Raw genomic sequence first — 23,610 nt, forward strand, 5'->3', positions numbered from 1 at the left:
TGGAAGAGCTCAGCTTTTTTTGGCTTCTAGAAGTCCACTACAGAATGGATCACTCTAATTTCTAGAGAAAGCCTGTCCAAAGATCAGGTGACATAACTGAAAATGTTTTCTAGCCTCAGCCACCCTTCACCTCATTCACCACAAAAATTTGATGCATCTGTATGGCTCTTTTTGGCCTGGGACCTGGATGGAAATCATCCTGGAGGTGGTTACTGGATTAAACAGAATATCCCACCTCCGCTCCATTGTATATTCCCCTATCTTAGCTGTTTTTCTGCCAATTTTAATGTCATATTTACTCTTCTACCATTTTAATCTTTTATAATATTGTTTTATCAGATTGTAAGCTACCAGAGTCACATGACAGTGAGATGGGCGTCATATAAATCTCATATGTAAATAAATACAATTCTGGCAAATGACTATCCAAACTATTCTTGGAAACCTCCAGTGAGGGAGCACACATAATTTTAGCTGTTCCATTGCTTAATAGTTCTCACAGGAAATTCCTCTTCAGTTCAAGTTGGATCTTTCACTGTAAGGCTTCTGCTCACTGGAATTGTATTGTATTTTTTGTATTTGACAAGTTACTCACTTTGCAACTTGGACCTTTTTATAACCATCCCCATCAACACTTACAGATTTTGACAGGCTTATTAATCAACTTCAACCTGCTGTTCTGCATAACGCATGAGAACAATTTTTAATTTTCTCACAACTGACAAATCCAATTAGCTGCCTTTTGTGTATAGAGAGGCATCTACCTCAATTCATCCTAGCATTCGACAGAATCCTGTTCTCAGCTCTGAACCTCTTTCACCAAGCAACATTCTGGAAAGTTTCCTAAAATACAGCTTTGTTCCTCTGTAAAGTCATTCTAATATATTACCCAGCAGACCTCTGCTTTGAATTTTCTCACAAAGCAGAGAGCCCGCTTGGCAGGCAGGATTCAAAGAGGAGCTGACACATTTGGAGTGAAAGAAAAAAAATGGCACCCCTGGGATTTAATATTCATGGATTGACAGAATGACATCAGCTCAGAAACATGGCTCTAACTCACAGAATGTATTTACTTCCCATTGGCTTTGTAAGTGGCAGTACAGTAGCTAGAAATCAAGAAGCATATTTCTTATTTCTGTCTTAATGTCCTACAGTTTTGTTGCTACAGAAGTCCAGAGTTTGAAATCTTTGCAATGAGCAGAGAAGTAGTGTAAGCAAAAATATCCCAATAACTGTTGAGTAAGCCAACAAAATAGTTGGGTTTACACATCATGTTTCCTTTAATCATAGTTTACTGGACAAATCATTCTTGGCATTCATGCCAAATAAAATCCAGACTACATCTGAACCTAATCAGTCATAACTGGTCACATCTCATTGTTCATCAGATGACTAATTTATGATCTTGGTTGAATATCTTGTTATGATGGGGGGCGAACAAAACTGTTAGTTGAATGTTCCTGTCCTGTTTATCTTAACATCCTCTATGTTAAGAAGAATGGATGATAATGCTTGCTTCTCAAAACACAGAGCCAATGTGGGCTAATTCATTACATATGTTATGAAAATGATGGATGAAATTGTACTCACTTATTCCTCCATCTTGGGACAAGATCTTTGACCCAAGTTAATATCTGCCACAGGACTTGTATTATCTGTACAGTTGAAGCTGATCTTAAACCAATGCTTTAAATTCTACCCCCTCCCACTGATTAAATGGATAAGAGTTTCTCAATCCTGACAATTATAAAATGGGTGGACTTCAACTCCTAGAATTCCCCAACAAGCATGGCAGGCTGGGGAATTCTTGGAATTGAAGTCCACTCATCTCAGTTCCCAAGGTTGAGCAATGCTGGGTTAGTAGAATCAATCACACTTTGTTGTCAATGTTTGATGGCCATCAGGGTGATGGATATGACCTGTCTCTATCACAATACCAGGACTTAAATTATATTGATGGACCTAAACAATTCATTTAAGAGATTCTGCACTTGACAGATGAATTGAGTCCAACATTTCTGGCTCAAGATTTTCTTTTCATGGTGCTTTTATTAAAGATGTCTGATTGAAAGTAATTTTTTTCTCTCTAAGGAGAGAATTGCAAATTGTTCAGCATGGCTTGCAGTCTGCCCACTTCTACTCAGATTATATAACTTTATTATAGAAACTATGGGTGAGCTGGCAACTAAATTTGCTTATTTTTCTTTTCCCTCCCCATTCTTTCCTATGTATCATTTAAAAATGTAATAAAGTCTCAGGTGCTCTGAGAAAAATGTTATATCTACAGAGCCAAGCTTGGTATAGAAGTTAAGGTGCTAGCTTAGAAACCTGGAGACTGTGAGTTCTAGTCTTGCCTTAAGGATGAAATCTGACTGGGTAATTTGGGGCCACTCAATCTGTCTCATCCCAATCTACCTCCCAGGTTGTTGTTGTTGTAGGGAAAATAGGATGAGGAAGGAATATTATGTATGTTCACTACCTTGAGTTACTTACGAAGTAATAAAAGTGAGATAAAAAACAATAAAATAAAGGAAAGCAAAACCAAAGAAATACATACTTTGTTATTTCAGCATACAATTCTACTGTATAATATTGATAGTGGAGTCCAGAACTATTAGAAATTGGCTAAAAACTCTGGAGAATCACTAGATGGCAACAAAATAGCTTAACTTTTCTGTATCTATTGTTATAGGTTGTCATGGTCCATAGCTGTTGGGCAGTGTGGGGTTCTCATGGTTTAGTGACTGTGGTCTAGACAACAGATTTCTGTACCTTTGCTGCCAACTAGCACTCACCCATATTTTGATGACCAGATCTGGGAGCCCTAGTGGAGATCAATATAATATAAAAAACAAAACATATTTTTGTTTGTTTGAGTGCCTGATACCCAATATATAGTGATATAGTGCTCGAAATCACCAACATCCTCTGCAGCAGCAAGCCACCCAAAAGCAACTTACCCAAAGAGGAACAGACAGCACTACGTAACCTGAAAGAAGACACCAGCATAATAATCCTACCAGCAGACAAGGGCAACGCCACAGTGGTTATGAACACATCTGACTACCAAACCAAATTAACCAACCTACTCCAAGACTCCACATACAAACCCCTAAATACAGATCCCACCACCTACCTGGAAAAAACCACCAGATGCAAAATAAAAGCCTCCCCCATTAGCGAAGAGATCCAGCAAAGAATCATTCCCAGAGAGAAATCATCCAGATGCCCCAAACTCTATGGTCTCCCCAAGATACACAAAGAAGGAACCCCACTCAGACCTATAGTCAGCTCCATAGGCTCACCTCTACAAAACCTAGCCAAATTTCTCGCCAAACAACTACAGCCCTATGCAGAATCCATCACCTCACATGTAAAAAACTCATTCCAGTTTATAGAGATCATAAAGAAACAAAACTTACAGCCCAGCGACCTACTCATGAGCTTCGATGTCATATCCCTCTTTACCCAAGTGCCTATCAAAGAAGCCTTGACAGCTATCCAAAACAAATATAACCCCCCCAAACACATCTTAGATCTGACCAACCACTGTCTATCCAACACATACTTCATCTATAATGGACAAAAATACAAACAAACAGAAGGAGCACCCATGGGATCACCCCTCTCACCTGTCATTGCAAACCTCTATACATGGAACACTTTGAAACCCAAGCTCTAGAAAAATCAGATCACAAACCCAAACTCTGGCTCAGATACGTAGACGACACCTTCATAATCTGGCCACATGGGAAAGAAAAACTGGACAATTTCCTCACACACCTAACACAAAAAATGATACCAGACCCACACTCACAAAAACCACACAGGATGTCACCACCACACATCCACGCAAAAAGCAAACCCAAAGCCACACCGACAATGAGGCACGACCACAAACCAGAAGCCAGACCACAGCTGCATCATTAGCCACTTTAAACCCCTCCAATCCATACATGAAGCAAACTGACACCCTCCATGAAGAGCAGGCATGACCACGAACACGAAGCCAAAAAATAGCAAGGCAGCCCAAAATCCTAAACCCCTCTGTAACTCAGACTAACCTGAGCACAACCAAACAGAACACTCCCCCAGCCAATCAGAGCACAGCCAACCCCCCAGCTAATCAGAGCACAGCCAACCCCCCAGCCAATCAGAGCACAGCCAAGCCCCTAACCAATCAGAACACACCTCCACCCAATCAGAACACAGCCAAGCTCCCACCCAATCAGTTCATACCCCCACTGGCAGTTAAAAGGAAGAAACAGCTAAGACCACACATTGCTCCTCGAAGCACAAAGCTGAAAGCACCAGCCTGAAGATGACAAATGGGACTTCGTCGAAACGTTGCCAAGACACTTCCAATTTTACGCGAGAGAAAACCCGAACAACCAAAGACCTATATATATATACATATACATATACATATATATATTAAAGGAGCTAGCTAGGACGTGGTCCTCCAGAAATCGCTAAAATACACTTCTTAAGAACTTCCATTCTTCTTCCTTCTAGATTGGGCTTCTGGCAATAGTTGTTAAACGCCTAGAAGACCTTAGACAATCTATTCCACAGCTAGGATAGATTTAAAAAAAACCTTATTATTCTCCATACTTTAGCCAAATTGAGTAATTATTTATGAAGAGAATTCAATTATCTGTACCCAAGCCATTTTCTCAATGGACTACTGTAATATGCTCTACAATGGGCTGCCCTTGAAGTGTTATCCAGCAGGTACAAAATTCAACAGCAGGAGCAATTATGGCTGTTCCTAGAAGGACATGTTACTCAGCTCCATGAGCAGCACCGCTTTCTGGTTTCTTTCCAAATTCAAGGTGCTATTTTTGATCTTTAAAGCCCTATGTTGCATGGGCCAGGCTATCTGAGGGGCTGCCTCTTCCTGATTATTTCTACTCATCTCATCAGGTCCAGCAGGAGTGGCATGTTGCAAGACAAGCCTTTTCTGCTGTGGTATAAACCTCTAAAACATCATCCCCCTGAAGTAAGATCAGCCTCAACCCTTATGGCCTTCTGGAAAGCTCAACCAAATTTGAGGATCCCCTGATGGGAAAGAGCCCTTGTATTGGTTGTGCACATATGAGATTTTAATTAACCCTCTCACAATCTTGGCTGTACTTACATTGATTATTTAATTGCCTTAATTGCTTTTTGTTGTATGCCACCCAGAATTACCTTGCATGAGATGGCCAGTCATGCAAATTTGATTAAATAAATAAATAAAATATGTGTTTTAAAGAGGCTTCTCTTAATGCTGGAAAATCTCTCTATCAGTTTCAAACATTGGGCCATGACTAATATACCAGTATATAAGTTTCAAACATTGGGCCATGACTAATATACCAGTATATTTAAACAGTTATGTAATAGTGCAGTTCATCTTGTACAGAAGGCACGGAAAAATTAAAGAAAAATCCATCAGTATGGATGGTTTAAGTATCATGTAGGATGAATGAGTTCAGCTAAAACTGCTAACTGAGCTGCCAATCATTAAATAAGCATTTTATGGAGCTGCCCTCCATAAAAGAAAATCTGTTTTAACCTATATTTATAACGGAGGTTTAGCAAGTCTCCAAAATGTAAATACATAATATCAAGTTCAAGGAAAAAAAGTTTCTTACAGCAAACTTTTTTATTTTATTTTCTTTACCAGACGTTTTGGCTACCATTAAACTGCAATCTTAAGCTTGCAGCAGCAGATTCCATACCTGATCTTCTCATCCTTAAAAGCAATCCTAAAAAAGTTAAGTTTATTTTAGCTTGGCATTGATAAGGGCAAGATGAAACCATGAAATTTGGTTTGCTTTGAAACAACCTTGAGGTGAGATTCAAATCAAGATCTTATGGAATTATGGTTGACCCCCTTAGTTGCTACACATACATTAAAACACTTAAGTTGTTCCAGGCTGAGTTTACCTGAACACATGGCAGTTTAAATAGCCGGAATGATTTTTCAATGTATGTTTTATTTATCAAATTTATACTTGCTGCCAGGTACTGCTCAGCTCTTTAGATCTAACAAGCAAGCTGAGGGATTTCATTCTCCTGAATTTCTATGATTTCAACTTGAGAAGAGATTAAAAAACAACAACAATGCAAAACAGATGAGTTATAAGAAAGGCAATACTTGCACACAAACAGAATATATTTAATAGTTTCAAAATAGGTTTTTGCCCCTTTTAAATTCTTACGGCTGACTGAAGCTACTTGGTATGCAAATTACAGTTATATTTCGTACCTGGAAAGCTTCTGCACTGAATTTTAGATTTCAGGATCAACGGGAATATTTTAGTATATTTGTGTAACCATGACGCTGAAATATTGCGTGATTTCAGCATCACTGATTGTGGAAATTAAGAGACAACTCTTTGCCGTACATTTCTTAATTAGAATGCACACATTTTCTTTCATGGATTTTTAAAAAACTTTTATTTATTTATATCCTGCATTTACTATTTATATAAATAATTCAAGATGGTGAACACACACTGTTCTCCTTCCTCTATTTTTCCTATAACAACCACCCTGTGAGGTGAATTGAGCTGAGAGAAAGTGAAATATTGGAGGAGATGAAAGAAAAGACTTCAATTTTTAATAATAAAACAACTTGAATCTGGAAATATATGTAAGTACATCCTTTTAAAAATCTGATTCTGTTTAAATGAATTAAAGAATGCTTCATGAGTCAGAAGATCTCATTCCTGACTACTACTTTTGAATGCATTATTTACCTTCATCCATCTATTATTTACCATTTTTCCCCCCTACACATATACATGCTGTTTTCTCCTTTTTGTTCTCATAATTCTGTGAGTTAGATTGGTAGACATGAAAATTGGCCCCACTGCAGAAAGTATGTTATGTATTCTGGAATTCATGAGCCTAAAACTCCATGGTTCTACCCAACTTTCCCCAACATGGTGCCCTCCAGATAGATAAACTCCCCATCAATAAAATTGCGTTCCAGTTCAACTTTAACCCACTACATCTCTAACTTTTACTGTAAGTCTTCTAAGGAAGTTTAATCACTCATAGCCTATCTCCATTGAAAGGTAGCAAAATAAATTATTTTAGGGGGGGGTGGACCATTTAAGTTACACTCTCAGGAGAATCACAAAACTTACATAATGCCAACGTATATAGACAGAAAGCTGTCACTAGCCCTGTACAACATGGAAAACATTTAATCAAGTAGGACTATCAAACAGCAATGGTTTAGTTTTCCCAGTCTTCTCAAGGATGAAAAACCTTAAGTGTAGTTTTTGTTCCATGCCTGACTTCAGGGCATAAGAGACTAGCTAGGCTGCATAAAAACAAAAGTCCTTGCACGTTTAGGTAAAATCTCGGTAGTTTATTTTAACCACTTACAATGCATGTGTGCACATTGAATGAGGATAGAAAAAGTATTTATGCTGTTGAACTTTGGTGTTGGAGAAGACCCGAGACATGTTTTAGACAGCCAAGAAAACAAATATCAAACAAATCAACCCAGTGATCTCACTTGAATTCTTACTCACAAATGATCAGGTAGTCCTGGACCTATGACCACAATTGAGGCCACAATTTCTGTTGCTAAGTAAAACATTTGTTAAGTGAATTTTGCACCATTTTACGACTTTTCTTGACTCATTTGTTAAGTGAATCACTGCAGTTGTTAAATTAGTAACAAGATTGTTAAGTTAATTTGGCATCCAAATTTTGATCACATGACTACAGGGATACTGCAACGGTCATAATATAAAAACCGGTCGTAAGTCACTTTTTTCAGTGCCATTGCTATTTTGAACCGTCACTAAATGAACTGTTATAACCCAAGGACTACCTATTATGTAATGAGGTTATAAACCTTTTACGTTCTCCACAGTTTTCTGCTTTAAAAAAAATACCTATAAAAGAGAATATTTGTAGCTCAGGTTTGAACTGTGAAGTCCTTGGTGCTCTCTGAAATTAACTATTTGCTTGCAATTTTTTTTTAACCAGATTAGGTAACATCTTAAGACTGAAATGTTAACCAGGTTGGTAACAAAACATCTGCAGGCAAACAACGAAGCTCAGAAAACACCAAGGAGCCCGTAGTTAAAAGAAAGTCACAAGACATATATAAAAATCTGTATCTTGAGATACAGTGCATGCAAAAAAGCTTACTTTAAATTGAAATGCCCAGAAGATAGTAGGGATTTGTTTAAGTAAAAAGTAATATGGAAACAGATGAGCATGAATTTATGAAAGAACATGTGCAAAAAGGATATGAACTAATAAAATACAAGGAAATCTTCTCATGCACGTTCCAAAGACAGAAAGGAGAATGCTGATGTCTGGCCCAAAAGTGAGCGGAATTGAAATCATGGTCCAATCAGTGCTGAGAAGACAGAAAGGAAATTCCCCTTCCATTCTCCCTACCAATTGCGGCTTTTTTAACATAAATATGGCAAGTCCACATAATTCCAAAATGTGGAATTCTAAGAGGAAAAAACTCTAAGTCCCTTGTTGCCAGTCAGCCACTATTGGGGATTTCATGACCAACAGGTGCAATAAGAGACAAAATTAAAGGTTTGTACAGAAAATGATTCAAATTCTACAGGCCCCCTCATAACAGGAATGGAATACAGGAGTATAAGTACAATTGCCCTGGGAAATAATCACCCAGTTAAACGTGCCTGATGTCACTATAAGCTACAAGCAATGTTCACTAGTGACTAATTTGCTCTGTTGCTTAAAAGAACATTCTATTTTTAGAGTTTGTCAGGTCCAAGTTTACAACTCAGACACATTCCTCCACCACTGCATTAACCTGAAAGATTTGCATTAGCAAGCAACTGCCCCATCAGCATGAATCAGTCAATCTCTTCTTTCCTAAATAATTAGTCCTTATATAACATTGTTTCCAGTAGAAGGAAAGCTGACTTGAGATAAGACTGCCATCTGATTAGCCATAGGGAGCCCCACTCTCAACATAATTGGCACAGTAGGCAAATTAGTTCAGCAGTAATCTCCACATTGAGATTCTGAAGCAATCATCCCACAAAACATCTGTCTTCTTGGATCAGAAACCAGAGAGTGAAAGTTGCTGGTCATCTTCTTTCAAGATCATCCAAGTCACTTTCATCTTAGTCTTCTCACTAGCTACAATTTGATCTCCTACTACAGTAGCTGTAGGGTCAAGATCCACCCTTCCTGTTCCCTTTATTTATTTTTATTTATTAGGAAAATGTATCTGGCCGCCCAACTCCAAGCATCTTATAGAAATAAAAACCCAAACACAAAATCCAATAAACCCTCATCCACAACCCCAGGCGGCAACAATCAGACAAGCCACTTGATGGGCTTTGTATCACCCTGGGGTCCTCCGAGGTCTTCAGGGCCTTTCAAAAGAGAACCAAGATGGAGATGAATTTTATCTCTTTGGGGATAATGTTCCACAGGGAGGAAGCCAACATGGAAAAGCCACTTCTTCTTACTTCCATTAGATAGACCTTGTTAATGGAGGGGATCTGTAACATCCCCTCCCTCTCCATTTGGTTGGTCAGGTAGATGTAATTGAGCAAGATGGTCTTCAAATAACCTGGCCTCTAGCCATATAGGGTTTTAAAAGTGACCATCAGCATCTTTAATTGGACCCAGAAACAAATCAGCAACCAATGCAGCTCCTGTGAGGTGATATGTGTACAAATATCTAGACTTGTACAAAACAAAGTGGGATGCAGCATTTTCAACCAGCTGAACTTCCAGATAATTTTTAAGATATTTCCATATAGATTGCATTGCAAAGTGAAAACGAGAGGTGATTAGGATGTGGGTAACTGAACAGGGCCTCTTGGTCAAGGAAAGGACGTAATTGGCGCACAACCCACAGTTGTGCAAAGGCCTTCCTGCCATGATTTTAGGACTATATACCTAGACAGTGATAGCATTATGTATCAATGCTAAAGTATGAAGCTTTAAAAATGGTGCTAATTTTTCAATTACTCCAGAACAGAGCAGTGAGATTGGACTGACCAATGACTTTATTTTGTCTATGGAGATTCTCAGTCATCCAGGTCATGGTTGTCTCAAAGGTGTTTTTTCAAGAGGCAACTGGACTTTCTTGTTTTCCTTTGAAGATGTTTCACTTCTCATCCAAGAAGCTCCTTCAGAGCTGAAGAAGCTTCTTGGATGAGAAACAAAACATCTCCAAAGAAAAACAAGAATTTCCAGTTGTCTCTTGAAAAAGCACCTTTGGGACGGCTTTATTTTGTCTATACTTTCACTGTGGCCACACTGCTTTGTGACCCAATTCTAGGTGAAGCCTATAAAGCCTTAAAATGTTTTGGGTCAAGCTCTCTGGTTGAACATCTGCTTCCATATTTATTTAGTAGATCTGCAACAAAACTGCAATTTATCTAACATCTGCAAGTGAAGTCCTCCTTCAGGAACCAGGGCCAATGAGACAAGCCAGATGACCATCAAAGAACTAACTATTTTCATAGTGGTGCTCCATCTTCAGAACCTGTTCTGCAGAGAGGCACACCTGAAGCATACATTGATTTGGGGGAAAGTACTAGCTCAGTGTTTCTCAACCTTGACAATTTTAAGTTGAAGTCCACATGCCTTAAAATTGTCAAGGTTGAGAAACACTGTACTAGCTGAAGACTTTCATTTTCCCAGGCTTTTTATGATCCACTTCAGTTATTTTAGAACTTTGGCAGTTTTGTAACAGTGTAAACAGTTACAAATATGTGGTGCTCTCATTATAACTATTCCTATTGTTTTAATACTCTTTATTTTTGAAAAAAAATGGGATTGACTACATACTGTCTGAGGAATATTATCATTGAGCAATATAATAAATGACAATGATAATGATGGAAATGGCAAGTTTCAGAGGAACTTTACTAGGCACTGAAAAAGTTATGAAATATATTAACCCCATCACATTCATATAATGAAACCAATTTACTGAGTTTTTATAAGTCAGAGAGCTATGACTGGTGGAAACTGTTAAAGCGTTATACTGTGACTGGGAGTTCCACAGGCAAAGGGTAATCATGCTGTTTTATCTGAAAACTTATTTTAAACTGAAAACTGATTAATGAAAACTAAGTTTTTTAGCTTCTTATGGAAAATAACCTCTTGCTTCCTTTATCTAATATGCTCTCGCCTCCTTCCAGCTTAATTGGCTTACAGCTAATTTCTAAACCTTAGATCAGGGGTGTCAAAATCAATTTCATTGAGGGCCACATCAGCATTGCGGCTGCCCTCGGGGGGGGGGCAGGTGGGTGTGGCCAGGGTGGGTGCGGCCTACTGGGTGGCCGTAGATGGAGTGGGTGTGACCTATTGGGTGGGCATGGCCAGCTCTACATCGTTTGTGTCAAGGGTGCCTGTGGGGGCCTGGGCAGGAGTGGGTGGGGTCTGGGCAAGCGCCAAGGCATGGTCCATTTCTTCATTCCTCACAAAGGGTGACATCTCCTCAGCATGCACCCAGGGGGCGGGGCCGACACGGCAGGGGCTAGTTCCTCACTGTTTCTAGACAGCCTTGTGAAGCTAAGACTGAATGTGTTTCAGCATAGATGGCCACCACAAAATTGTACATTGGTTCCCGGCCGGCCTGGGCCAGGGCCAAGGCAGCAGGGGCCGTTCCCTCACTGTTTCCAGGATGGCTTCACGGGCCACATGAAACCACTTCGCGGACCACATTCAGCCCCCAGGCCTTGTGTTTGACATGTCTGCCTTAGATTATCCTGTTGGTACAGGTCCTGTCTGTACAGATCCCAATCTATAGTTTCCTTTATCTACAGTTGTAATGGTACGCAGAAATGATCTTGGGAGAGAGGAGAAAGAAGGTAGCATAGGCAACTTTCTGATAAGCCGCAACTCAGAGGGAAAATTTGATGGGATACACTCCCTGCCTTCTGGGAATCCAGACAAAATTTCATCACAGAAAAGCATGAGAAACATTTCAGAAGGGACTCTCCCTAGTTTTCCAGAGACTAAAAAAAGAGGAAGGGAGGAATACTTTCAGTCTTGCAAAATTCTGTTAACATATTCTTACACTGAAGTAGGATTAGTTCATCTGGGCGTGCTTCTTGTCTCAACTACCTTGCAAAACTGACAACAGCCCAACAATTTAAAGCTACTCAGCGTGTAAATCTACAAAACTTTCCCTCTGTTCCCTTGCTAGAAATACTTTCCTGAGATATGCAAATCCAAAAGCCACAGCAGCAGGGGAATACTGCCCCATCTTAAAAAAAAAAAAAAAAAAAAAAGTTTGCATGGTCAGGAGTAAGATAGCTGAGGGCCGACTTCCTTCATCCTATTTCCTTCTTTGTCACAGCTATTATCTGTAGTGATCTTGGTACCTGTTTTATCCTGATAGGAAAAAAACTGTTCAAACTGCAGACTGGTGGTTTGATGCCCCTGAATGATTCTGATAAGCAAGGAAATGGACTCAGGAAGAAAGAGAGAATGTCCTATGGTTGACCTCCAACTTTCTTTGTGGAGGCAATCCAAGCTGCTAGTTGTCATCTTTTCATGGTTAAGGGCTTGGGTATCTTAGGATCAACATCTCCCAGCAATATAAGACCTAATGCAGCACACGTTCTCTATGTTCCCTCAATTAAAGAGTTATTCACAGAAGCATGCCTTTCTAGTAATTTCCCCTCTCTCTGGAATTCAGGTAGTCTTCCACTTACAAACACAGTTGAGCCCAACATTTTTGTTGCTAGGCAAGAACAGTGGTCAAGTGAATTTTGCCCCTTTTTACAACATTTCTAGCCACAGTTGTTACGTAAATCACTCCAGTTGCTAAGTTAGTAACAAAGTTGTTAACTGAATCTGCCTTTCTCATTGACTTTGCTTGTCAGAAGGTCGCAAAAGGTGATCGCATGATCCTGGGGCACTGTAAGCATCATAAATATGTGTCAGTTGGCAAGCGTCCGAATTTTTACCACATGACCGTGGGGATGCTGCAATAGTCGTAAGTGTGAAAAATAGCCGTAAGTCACTTTTTCAGTGCTGCTGTAACTTTGAACGGTTAATAAATGAATGATTGTAAGTCGAGGACTAGCTGTAATGTCTCTCCAGATGTTCAAATAGTCCCCTCTCTCCCAACTTCCAGAAAGTCTGTAAAGACTTGGTAGTCCTCTCAAGTCTTGAGAATGGGTTGTTATGAGTATTCTTTTGCAGAATGATGTGATTTTTTTTTGTTTAAAATGTTCAGATTCCGGGTTTATGCATGATGAACTGTGGAGTTTGATCCTGACTGGCTCAAGTTTGACTCAGCCTTCCATCTTCTGAGGTCAGTAAAATGGGGGCAATATTCTCACATTTGTAAACTACTTAGAGCAGTGGTTCTCAACCTGTGAGTCGGGACCCCATTTGGGGTCGAACGACCATTTCACGGGGGTCGCCAAACAATGCAGTCCGCCATTTTTTCCCCTTTTCCTTAGCTGTGCTACTCCCTTTTATTCTATTGGCTTTTGAAAGCCAATAGAATAGACTCTCTTGAATAGAGTCTAATTCTATTGGCTTTCAAAAGCCAATAGGAATTGTCCAGGCTGTCTCTGCCCTGCTGAGCCCGCCAAAAGTCCCATTCTGCAAACGGTGCTGCACCAGTTGAGTAGTCCTCGACTTACGACCGGTTGAGTAGTCCTTGACTTACGACTGGTTGGGGGATCGCGGCATTAAAAAGGTTGAGAACCACTGACTTAGAGAATACTGTAAAGCACTATGGAGCGGTATATAAGTCTAAATGCTACTGCTAATTTATGTTTGTTAGTCCAATTCTATTGAACTTTTCAGTTTTAATGATAGTTTTGGAATGGGTGGCCATAATAAATTTTAATAACAATAATATCAACAGTATGCTCAGATTTTATTATATATACAAACATGTGAAGTTATAGCTGCTCGTTCTTTGTCTCGTGTTGGCTTTCATATGCATCAAGTTCTTCCCAAGAACTTAGGATGTCATAATGTATTTGCATAGTTTAAGTGTAGATCCAAGCAAGATCTGTAGCCTTTTGCAATTGACAGTTCAAAATTTTGCCAATGCCCAGATTTTCTAAGTGCCATCCAAATTTTTTTTGATAGGGCACCCAGTGTATCAATAACCACTGGGATCATCACAGCTAGTTTATGCCATAATCTTTCAATTTCTTTCTTATTATTATTTCTGATCTGCTGCTGGTATATTTTTCTTTGTTTATTTATAACCCAAATTATGGATTTGTATAATTATATACTTTTCAAGATTGGTCTGACTGAAAGGGCTTATGGAGTCCTGCGTTTAAATAATTTAAAACAGAGGTCTCCAACCTCTGGCAACTTTAAGACTTGTGGACTTCAACTCCCAGAATTCCCTTTGCAATGGCTAAGAAATTCTGAGAGCTGAAGTCCACAAGGCTTAAAGTTGCCAAGGTTGGAGACCCCTGGTTTAAAAGATGGAAAATCTGACACTCCAATAGGCAATGGCAGTGAATTCATTAACAAAAAAAAAAACATATTTTGAATCCTGATTTCTAAATGTTTCGATCCCTCATTCATATTGGACATTCTGCTTACTAGTTTTTAGAAATATAACTTGAGTGATGCTGAATTCACATTTTGTCTTTCAATAAATCTGCATGGTCTTCTTAACAGAGGTGCTGGCCAATCAGCATTTTGAATAGAAAGAACTAAAACATTTGGTCTTTTTTTTCTTCCTGGGTGTGGTTTCTCCCAGAATAGAAACATGGGTGTTGAAATGTTCAAGAGTGCAGATATCTATCAGCATAAAAATAGTGCCAGTTGTTTATCCAAGTACCTTGTGCAGAAACTTGTTCCCTTTAAGCATTCACTTTGACCTGCAGATTACAATTTCCTGAACTCATAGCGTAAGCAAAAAGACTGGCTGAACTCAAGGATCAAATCTAACCTACATATAATATTTGGCCAAAAACCAGCAGCCAGAAGCTTGACCATAATGCCTGGCGAGTTGAAGCAGAACATAGACAAAGAGGAAAGGTAAATCCAAGATTATCAATTAAAAAGGGCAAAGAATGAAGTATTTTCCAAATCCTGTAACCAATATAAAGGGGTCGCTCTCTTTGGAATCTCATTTTGCATAGCATTTCTGCAAGAGATTACAGGGCCACAAGGGAACACAAAGTTATTTTTAAATGAGTTTTGCTTTTGTTTTTTTGTTTAAAAAAAAAGCTTTGAAAAATGTATTTTACTGTTTATAATGGGAGAGAGCAACACAGAATGAACTAGCTATAAGGAATGAAGAGGCATACAAACAAAAGCAGAGAGAATTATCATTATTCTTTTCAGAAGACCAACTGGCGTTGCCTTCCTGTAACATTTTGTCTAGCAGGAAGTGCCAAGCAAAGAAACAAGTTTTTCATTATATAACTTTTAAACTGACTCACTTATTTTACTTGTACAATATGCACATCGGATTGATAATTTAGACAGATCACCAGATGATGTTAAAGGAAGATGAAGCCTACAGATAGCAAAACTGGCTGCTTTCTAAACATATTCAAAGATAAAATTAGGGCAACCCTACCAGAATGGACAGATGTTGAAAACCACAAGCGGTGTGTGCAGTATTGCCAGGGCTTCCTAGAACTGTGCAACCAATTCTTTGGAGATTCTTAACAGGAAGAACGAATAATAAATAATACAGGAATCAGAAAGGGAAGAACAGACAGACTGATCTGTTAGAGGAACCCCTTTAACTTCTCTCTTTAAACCTTTGCAACACCTTCAATCCCCAGCAGTTAGTTCCACATGTCCATTTTCTGCTCTCTAAACCTCTCTTGTGGCCTACGTTAATTAGATATTCTCTGCTTTGAGTACACTCCTAAAAAGACAAATACCACAGTGCTGATGAGGGAGTAAACAACAACACATTTGCTTCTGTGGAGGAGCTTCAGCAGCAGGCCTGCAGCACAAGGTGGAAGCAGTCAATTAATACAGTGCAAATTCTCCCTGTGGAGAGAAGGAATCGCAAAGGTTTCTTTTCTGCTTACCTTCCTCCTTCCACCCAGAGCTACCCTGGATCCAGGAGCCATGCAGCCGCCTTCCTCTTCCAGCTGGGAAGGAGATCCTTCCAAACAACTTCCTTATGTATGTTCTTTTTTAGACACTAAAAGGACAGAAGGCACACCTCCACCACTCTCTTAGAAATCATCCAAGACTCCCTCGCGCTGCCGAGCTGGAATTCAAGGAGCTGCAAGCTATAATGAGGATGACTCAGAGGGAAGACAGCAATGCCTGTCTGCGTGAAGGAAGCTTTAACCAAGCACCTACCAGGCCCCACCTTTTGCTGCCTCCACCAGACAAGGTAGTAATTTTACAGCCAGACTTCCCCAACTGGACGCCCTCCGCGAGCGCTTCTTAAAACCCTCCGGCCACAGGGCTGGAACAAATGGGCCTTCCCCATCAGACAGGAAACACGAGAAGGGACAGGAGGCAGGAGGAAAGGTTTCCAGGGTTGAAAGGGTTTCCAGCGTTACCTAGAGCTAATGGTTAGAGCAGTGATTTTCCAACCACGGCGGCTTTCAGATATAGGTGGTCCTCGACTTATGACTGTTCGTTCAGTAACTGTTTGAAATTACACCAGCGCTGAACGAAGGGACTTAAGACCTGCCTGTACCCAAAGTTATGGCCGCTGCAGCAACCCCATGGTCACATGAATGTAATTTAGGCACTCGGCAATCTGCTTGGCCTTATCTTCCGCCCCTATTCCCACCCTGTTGGGTTGTGGAAGGCCTTGGTTCTGCTTCTCACCCCACTGGGTCCGATATCCTCCTATCCCCATCGTAGCTCAGTCCACATCCCTTTTCTATAGAGCTGCCATGTGGTTTTCCTGCAATCTGAGAACTGCAGGCTGCAAAAAGAATGGTGCCTGTTTTCAGCATGGCACCATGCAGAATCCATAAGGTAGAGGAAGGGTTTGGGGCAAATTGCCCAATTCTCCTTCCTGAAGGCTCAGGGCATGGGGAGGCCCAGGACAAGCCACATATAAACTGGAGAGGCGCTGCTGTGTAGGTCTGGGCCTTCACTAGGCCTCCCAGAGTATCCTCCTCCACCCCGAGACATAAAGGCGGTAGAACAGATTATGGTCACTAAGTGAGGCAATAACAAGAGAGCCTCATTTAACAACCACCATGACTTACGACCATTATGATTTTGAACTACCTTTCAATTCCAGTATGCTGGCTGGAGAACTCTGGTAGCTGAAGTCCTCATATCTTACGAAGTTGCCAAGGTTGAGAAACCCTGGGTTAGAGCAGGGGTTGCCAACCTTTCTGGGTTGGAGGCCCGATGGGAAAGGGAGGGACAGGCACCTTGTGTGTGCATGCGTACACATGCAAATATGGGTGCATGTATGTGCGCACAAACAGGGCCAAGAGCACGCGTGCTCCGCAAATGGGGCTGCTAGTGCTGGCACGCAGCTCGCCTAGCACTGGTGAGAGGCTCGCAGCTCTCCTAGCACTGGCGAGAAGCTCGCAGCTCGTGGCTCTCCTAGCACCAGCGTAAGGCTTGCAGCTCAGCTAGCACCGGCACAAGATTCCCAGTTCGGCTAGCGCCGGTGCAAGGGGTGACTGCACACATATGCGTGCATGCACTGGCCAGCCACTCACGCGGCCTGTTGGCCAAGAGGCCACGGCCCGGTAGTGGGCCGCGGCCCATAGGTTGGGGACCTCTAGGTTAGAGTATGAAGGTGGGGAACCTCACACTCTATGACAAATCTACACTGCAAGGTGGTTGTGACTTAGAGGTTATAACATGGTAACAGATAACCAATGCTCCTGCAGAGAAGTGGGTGACAATTGTCCTCAGAACTGAGTCATGATTAAAAGGGATTCCCTACAAAACCTTCCCAGTAAGGCAGAGATGATTTATGAAGGTAGAGAAGATAGAGAATGACGTGGCATCTGTGTGTTACTTAAGACAAACATACTGGTGAAGAGAGAATGGGAATCTACGTGCAGCCTTGTTGTTTGCACAAGGATCAATTCAATAGGCTTCTGGCATTATGTTCAAACCAAGGACTGATCTTTAATAACCCATGGACTTAAGCAATACTGAAACAAAAGTTTGTTCTTTGCTTATTGGAGCACCATGAATCATAACCGTGGTTGGTCATAATGCAAACCTTTGCCTCACAAGGGAAAGCAGAGCAAGAGGGAACAGCACAAGAATATGCTCATTCACAATGTGATTTTAACATGCCTAGATTCTGGGCTTATTGCAAAGTTACTGTGAACTTACCGTAACCTATGTTCACACAGATTCACACGTAAGAGAAAATACTGTGGGGATCAGAGAGCTTCCGCAAACGGGCTCATTGTCTTGTCTACTTATTGCCTTCCTGTCTCACCTTTCATTTAGAAGCAAAAGAAGGTGATTCACCACGATCCTCCTATTATAATACCCATCACATCCATTTTGGGAAGTTGATCTAAGAGAGAATGGCTGTCCCAGAATCATTCCCCAAAGAACACCCATCTTGAGGATAAACTAGAATACCCTGCCTCCCACTTCTAGTCAACTGTGTTGCCATTACCCTACAACTGGTCCTGGAGTGGTAAGTAGGGCATCGCTGATTTTATTTATTTATTTATTTGCATCCCATCTTAATTATGTTTACAAATAACTCAAAGAGGCGAACGTATCCAGCATACTTTCCTCCTCCTGTCGTGTCGTGTGAGATGAGTTGGGCTGAGGGAGAGTGACAGTCCAAAGTCACCCAGCTGGCTTTCAGGCCTAAGGAGGAATTAGAACTCACAGCCTCCTGCTTTCTAGACTAATCTGTGAGGTTTCCTGCCCCATTTGATTTTTGGATCCTTTTAATTTGGGGGAAAAAAGGAAATGATTCTCTGAAGTTGAAAAGTAATGGCTCTAAGCTCAGAGAGGTTCCCAATCTTTCTTGGAACAATGATGGACAGCTGCAATTCAGTGCATAATTTCAAGCTATCTGCCCCCCTCCCCCAGACAAAGAGAAACAGAGCGATGGGTAGACAGGGTGGCAGGGAACAAAATGGGTGTTTCATATCTCAAGTGAAAACTATTTTGTGATAAATTAACCTGCCTGTTGAGTTTCACAGCATGTTTTTAAAATTCAAAAAAAAAAAATTGGGTAGAATCCAAATTCATCTCCAGCATTTTTAATCTCACAATTTAATTGTCCCTCATTTTTTCTTATGGGAGAAAGAAAACAAAATGCTCCAGACATTTCTAAAAGAGGAGAGGAAAAAAGAAGATGAACGAACCCCTTGCTCACCGAGAGCTAGTAACTTGGCATTTGAATCTCTCTATCTAGAACGAAGCTGAGTGCAAAATAACCCATTTTATTGGACTCACCGTTTTCACCTTCAACTTACATATGATTAAGCCAGGATTCCCAGGAGAAGAGAAAGAAAGAAAAAAGCTTAAGAGATTCTTAAGTCATGAAACCCAATGTTGTTTAATGTTATATGCCACCCGGAGTCACTGTGGGTGAATTGGGCACTTATATACATTAATAAAATAAAATAAAATAAAATAATAAAATAAAATAAATAAAATAAAAATAAAACTCACAGAATTTTGTCCTTAAGAACAGAGCATGGCCTCCTCTGCTCACCAAAGCACAGAAAACGACTGCAGAACACTTGAATTATAAACAGAGGAGGGAAAGGGAGGGGAGGGGCGACATAAAATCTGTGAAATCCAATTCACAGATGTCAGCAAGTGTGCGCAGAAAGAGGCAGCGATGTTTAACAATTAAGAGCAGAGCTTTCCTCCCCCCCACCACCTTGCTCCCATGGTAACTCTGGCATGAGCATACATCATAACGAGACAAAATAGGCTGTGGCAAACTCCAAGCTCCCCTGCTGCATGGAAATAACAGATGGTGCGCCTCCACTCTACGATGATATAAATAAAGGGCACACCTTCATATCCCAAGGAGATGCCACACATCGTGTTTAGCTCTAGGTATTCCTTAAAAATGTTTTGATCACGAGCCTGCTCATCCCAAAGAACAAGCCAAATTTAAATCCAACACTGGGGAGATACTGGTAATCCTCCACTTATGATCACAACTGGGACCAGAACGTTCGTTGCTAAGCAGAGCAGTCGTTATGTGAGCTGTGCCCTATTTTACTACCTTTTTGCCATGGTGGTTAAGCAAATCACCATGGCCATGAAGTGAATTAAGATTATTAAGTTAGTCTGGCTTTCCTGATTGTTTTTGTTTGTTGGAAGCCTTCTGGGAAGATCATAAATGGTGATCATGATAATCCAGGATGCTGCAACAGTCATAGATACACAAAGGTTGCCAAGCACCCTAAGGTTGATCACATGACTGTGGGGAGGCTGAAACAGCTGTAAGTGCAAGAAGTCATTTTCTTCAATGCTAACTCTGAATGGTTGTTTAACGAATGGTCATAAGTCAAGGACTTGGGCTGCTACAGGTGCCAAATGAGACCTGAAGGGCCACATCTGCTGGTGCACACATGAGAATGAGCAGCATTGAGAAGCACAGGTACATCCATGCATATCTCTGCACAGTTCTAGACACACAACTAGATACACAACATAAATCCGGAGGAAGCAAAAAGCATTTCCTTGTTCTGTCCAGGAAAGAGAATAAAATCCAATTCCTGTGAATGGAAGCAATAAACGTGTGGGACAATTTCAGGTTTTCTGACTTTCACATTCTTCCAAAGACATCAGTTTGACTGGGCTGAACTGCAGCATTTTTCCCTCACAAAGTTCAAGTGCTCATTTGCATGTCTGCATGCAAATTGGATGCAAATGTTTCCAAATATGGACAGATTTGTTTCCAGTTTTGCCTCAGCACACAAACCTATTTTTGCCATGCATTTTTATGGTTATTCTCATGAAGCCATGCATTTTGTTAATTTCTCCCTTCCTCCAACTCCATCACCACCTTAGACAGTCACTAATCATTATTACTGAACTGCATTCTGAAAATTCAGAGAACCATGAATTTCAAATGGTAAGCAAATTTCACAAAAAATGCGAAACCGTTAGGAATAAGGGGACAAAATGCCTTTCATTTGCATCTGAATGCAACCCTAATGAATAAAATGAATTTCACACACACACCCCATTCCTAATGAATGGATCTGGAAGCATAGTAACGTGCAGCCTGTCTGTGGAAAGACGGAGATACAGCCTATTGATCCGCTGACAGACAGATGCCCAAGATACTCACCGTTTCCAAGGGCTTAAATTTTAGAAATCAGATCCTACTCTAAGGGTGTCCATTATAGAAGAGTATGCCATCATAGAAGAAAGATAAACTGTATGAGATGTAAGTATGTATTCTTTTCTCTCTCTCTTTTTTGGTATCTTTGAGTCAGTTTTTGACTCCTGGTGACTTCATGGACGAGTTAGGGCGGTCCCTGAAGTTTTCTTAGCAAGGTTTCTTGGAAGTGGTATGCCATTGTTTCATTCCCAGGGCTGAGAAAGAGTGATTGGCCCAAAGTATCCAGCTGACTTCATGCTCAAGGGAGACTAGAACTCACAGTCTCCCAGTTTCTATCCTGATGCCTTAATCACCATACCAAACAGCTTCTGTTTTTTTTACAGGAACTCAACTGGGGGAATCTATTTATTTTATCTTCACAAGAACCCTGTGAGGAAGGTAGTGTCGTGATTCCGTGCCAGCCTGTGTTCCCAACAGCTGAGTCTGAGGAATCTGAGGAGGAGGTGGAGGAGGCATTTGAAGGGCCATCAGGGTCAGAGGGAGGCTTTGATGAATTACAAGACTCACGGTTTGAAGCAGAGCCTGGGCCCTCCAGTCGTGTTCCTGATGAAGCTCAGCTGTGTGGAGAATGAGTCAGACTCGGAGGACTCAAACCTGATGGACATGATAATTGATGCTCATACACGCTGGCAATTAGCGAGAGTAAATCAGCAGCAGTCAATACGACAACTCCAGGAAAAAAGGAGATGGCAATGAGAGGCAATGCCTTGGGACTGCTGTATAAAAAGAGGAGGTGTGGGCGGTGCTGGTTGCTGAAGGCAACCGTTTGCAAAGTACTTCTTGGGATCCTGTTCTGTTCGTCTTGCCTGTGACTACTCTTCTGTTTGCATCGTGTTTCATGTGGACTATTTCCTTCATTTGGATTGAGTTTTGCTGCTTTTGTTTCTGGACTATTTGGCAGGTTTGTCACCCATATTAAAAGGGGTTTGTTTTGTTTTAAGTCTCCAGCCTATTTTATCAACAGGGGTTTGGTCCTTGTGCCTTTAACAAGGACGGCTATAGGCTGAGCTAGAACAAGTTTATCTATGAGCTTCCTGTGTCTCTCTGGTCATAGGCTGCCAACTGAACCGCACTATATCACATTGGCTCTTGTACAAAACAAGTGCAATAACTAAGCTAAGAAAGTAAAAGCACGGTTCCCTCTAAGGAGGAAAAGATCAAATAAGTAGGGCTCATAGCATCAGAACGGGTATAGAGGAGAAATTTAGTAGCAGAAGTAACACCCACTTGGAAAAACAACTAAAACTGTTTACTGAACACTTTGATACTAAGGTGCTTTGGAGCATGAGACAGTCCAAGTAGCAGCTGTTTGAAACTTTGTTTTCCCAGGATTGCAATGCAGCTGTAGGAGGAGGCTGTGTCATCCCAGGAAAAATCACAATTCCTGTAAGGAGTTGCAAACATGTACTATCCGCCTGTGCCGAAGAACCTTTTAGTCATGGAATCTGAAGTTCTAGAAATGGGCCTGACATTCACTGACACCAAAACCTGCCTCTTTCTGACACAGAACAATCTGCTTCTCAAAGCACTAAGAATTTTCTCCTTTTCCCCCTTCCTGATTGGTTGTGAACTGGGCCTGCCTTGCTAATTGAGATTTATATAGCTACCCATCTCAAAAGTGTGGCTTTGAGCGGCTTACAATTTAAAAACTACAAAAGGAGCAAATCTCAAAAGATACCAAAAGCATATAAACCTAATTTAAAAAATCCCTACAGTTCATGATTTATTCTTCTAATTGGTAGAAAGATCAGCTATTACTTGCAAATGAGAACAAAAAATCCAGTGGTTAACTGGCAAGCATTTTTTTTTTCCACTGAGAAAGTGAGATGAATTTTTCAAAAGTAGAAAATGTATTCCTTGCAGCATGTCTTATCTACATTTACCAGTTAAATACAGTAAATCTTTTTTCTATTCCAGAATTTTTCATGACAACTTCCAAAATTCCTCTCTCTTACACACAGACATTCAGACACAGACATACCTACGTGCACGACAAAGTCAGATATCTACCATAAATAAATGGAGATTTCAGAGCATGGGCCACAAATGGTGACAATTTGTAAGCTATTCAGTGTGTCACTGGATTAAAGAGTTATCACTTCATACAAATAATTTTGAGGATTCTTTCTGAAGATTAGTTATTCAGAGCTTCTGACCAAAAAAGAGAACATCTTTTGGAAGAAGAATAGAGGCAATAGTAGAGCTTCCTCATACCTGAAGGGCAGGTAGTCTTAGACTCTGTGGAGAAAAAGAAGCTAGCTAACAAGAAATCAACTGATATCACAGGAAAAAGAGTGGAAAAAAGTCAAGGAAATTCAACAAAGCAGAAGGAACATGAGAATCAG

The 23,610-nt window shown here is 40.7% G+C and overlaps 1 protein-coding gene and 1 long non-coding RNA gene across 7 annotated transcripts in view; one reads left to right on the forward strand and one right to left on the reverse strand.

The window, feature by feature from the left end:
- The window catches only part of NEDD4L (NEDD4 like E3 ubiquitin protein ligase), a 319,995-nt gene that overhangs the window by 167,383 nt on the left and 129,002 nt on the right, over positions 1 to 23,610 (reverse strand). The window contains exon 1 of one of the 6 annotated variants that reach the window (XM_039358055.1): positions 16,011 to 16,150. The exons of the other annotated variants lie outside the window; for them this stretch is intronic. The gene's annotated coding sequence lies outside the window, so the exon portion shown is untranslated. Of the gene's footprint in view, positions 1 to 16,010; positions 16,151 to 23,610 lie in introns of those variants that run through there. 6 annotated transcript variants of the gene reach the window in all.
- LOC120314697 lies at positions 16,207 to 21,648 on the forward strand. The gene is made up of 3 exons (XR_005558506.1): positions 16,207 to 16,324; positions 18,379 to 18,574; positions 21,589 to 21,648. It is a non-coding gene; the product is annotated as an uncharacterized LOC120314697 (long non-coding RNA).

The sequence above is a fragment of the Crotalus tigris genome, unplaced genomic scaffold (genome assembly GCF_016545835.1).
Source record: "Crotalus tigris isolate CLP2741 ecotype Arizona unplaced genomic scaffold, ASM1654583v1 scf7180000018975.1359446, whole genome shotgun sequence".
Lineage (NCBI taxonomy): Eukaryota > Metazoa > Chordata > Lepidosauria > Squamata > Viperidae > Crotalus > Crotalus tigris.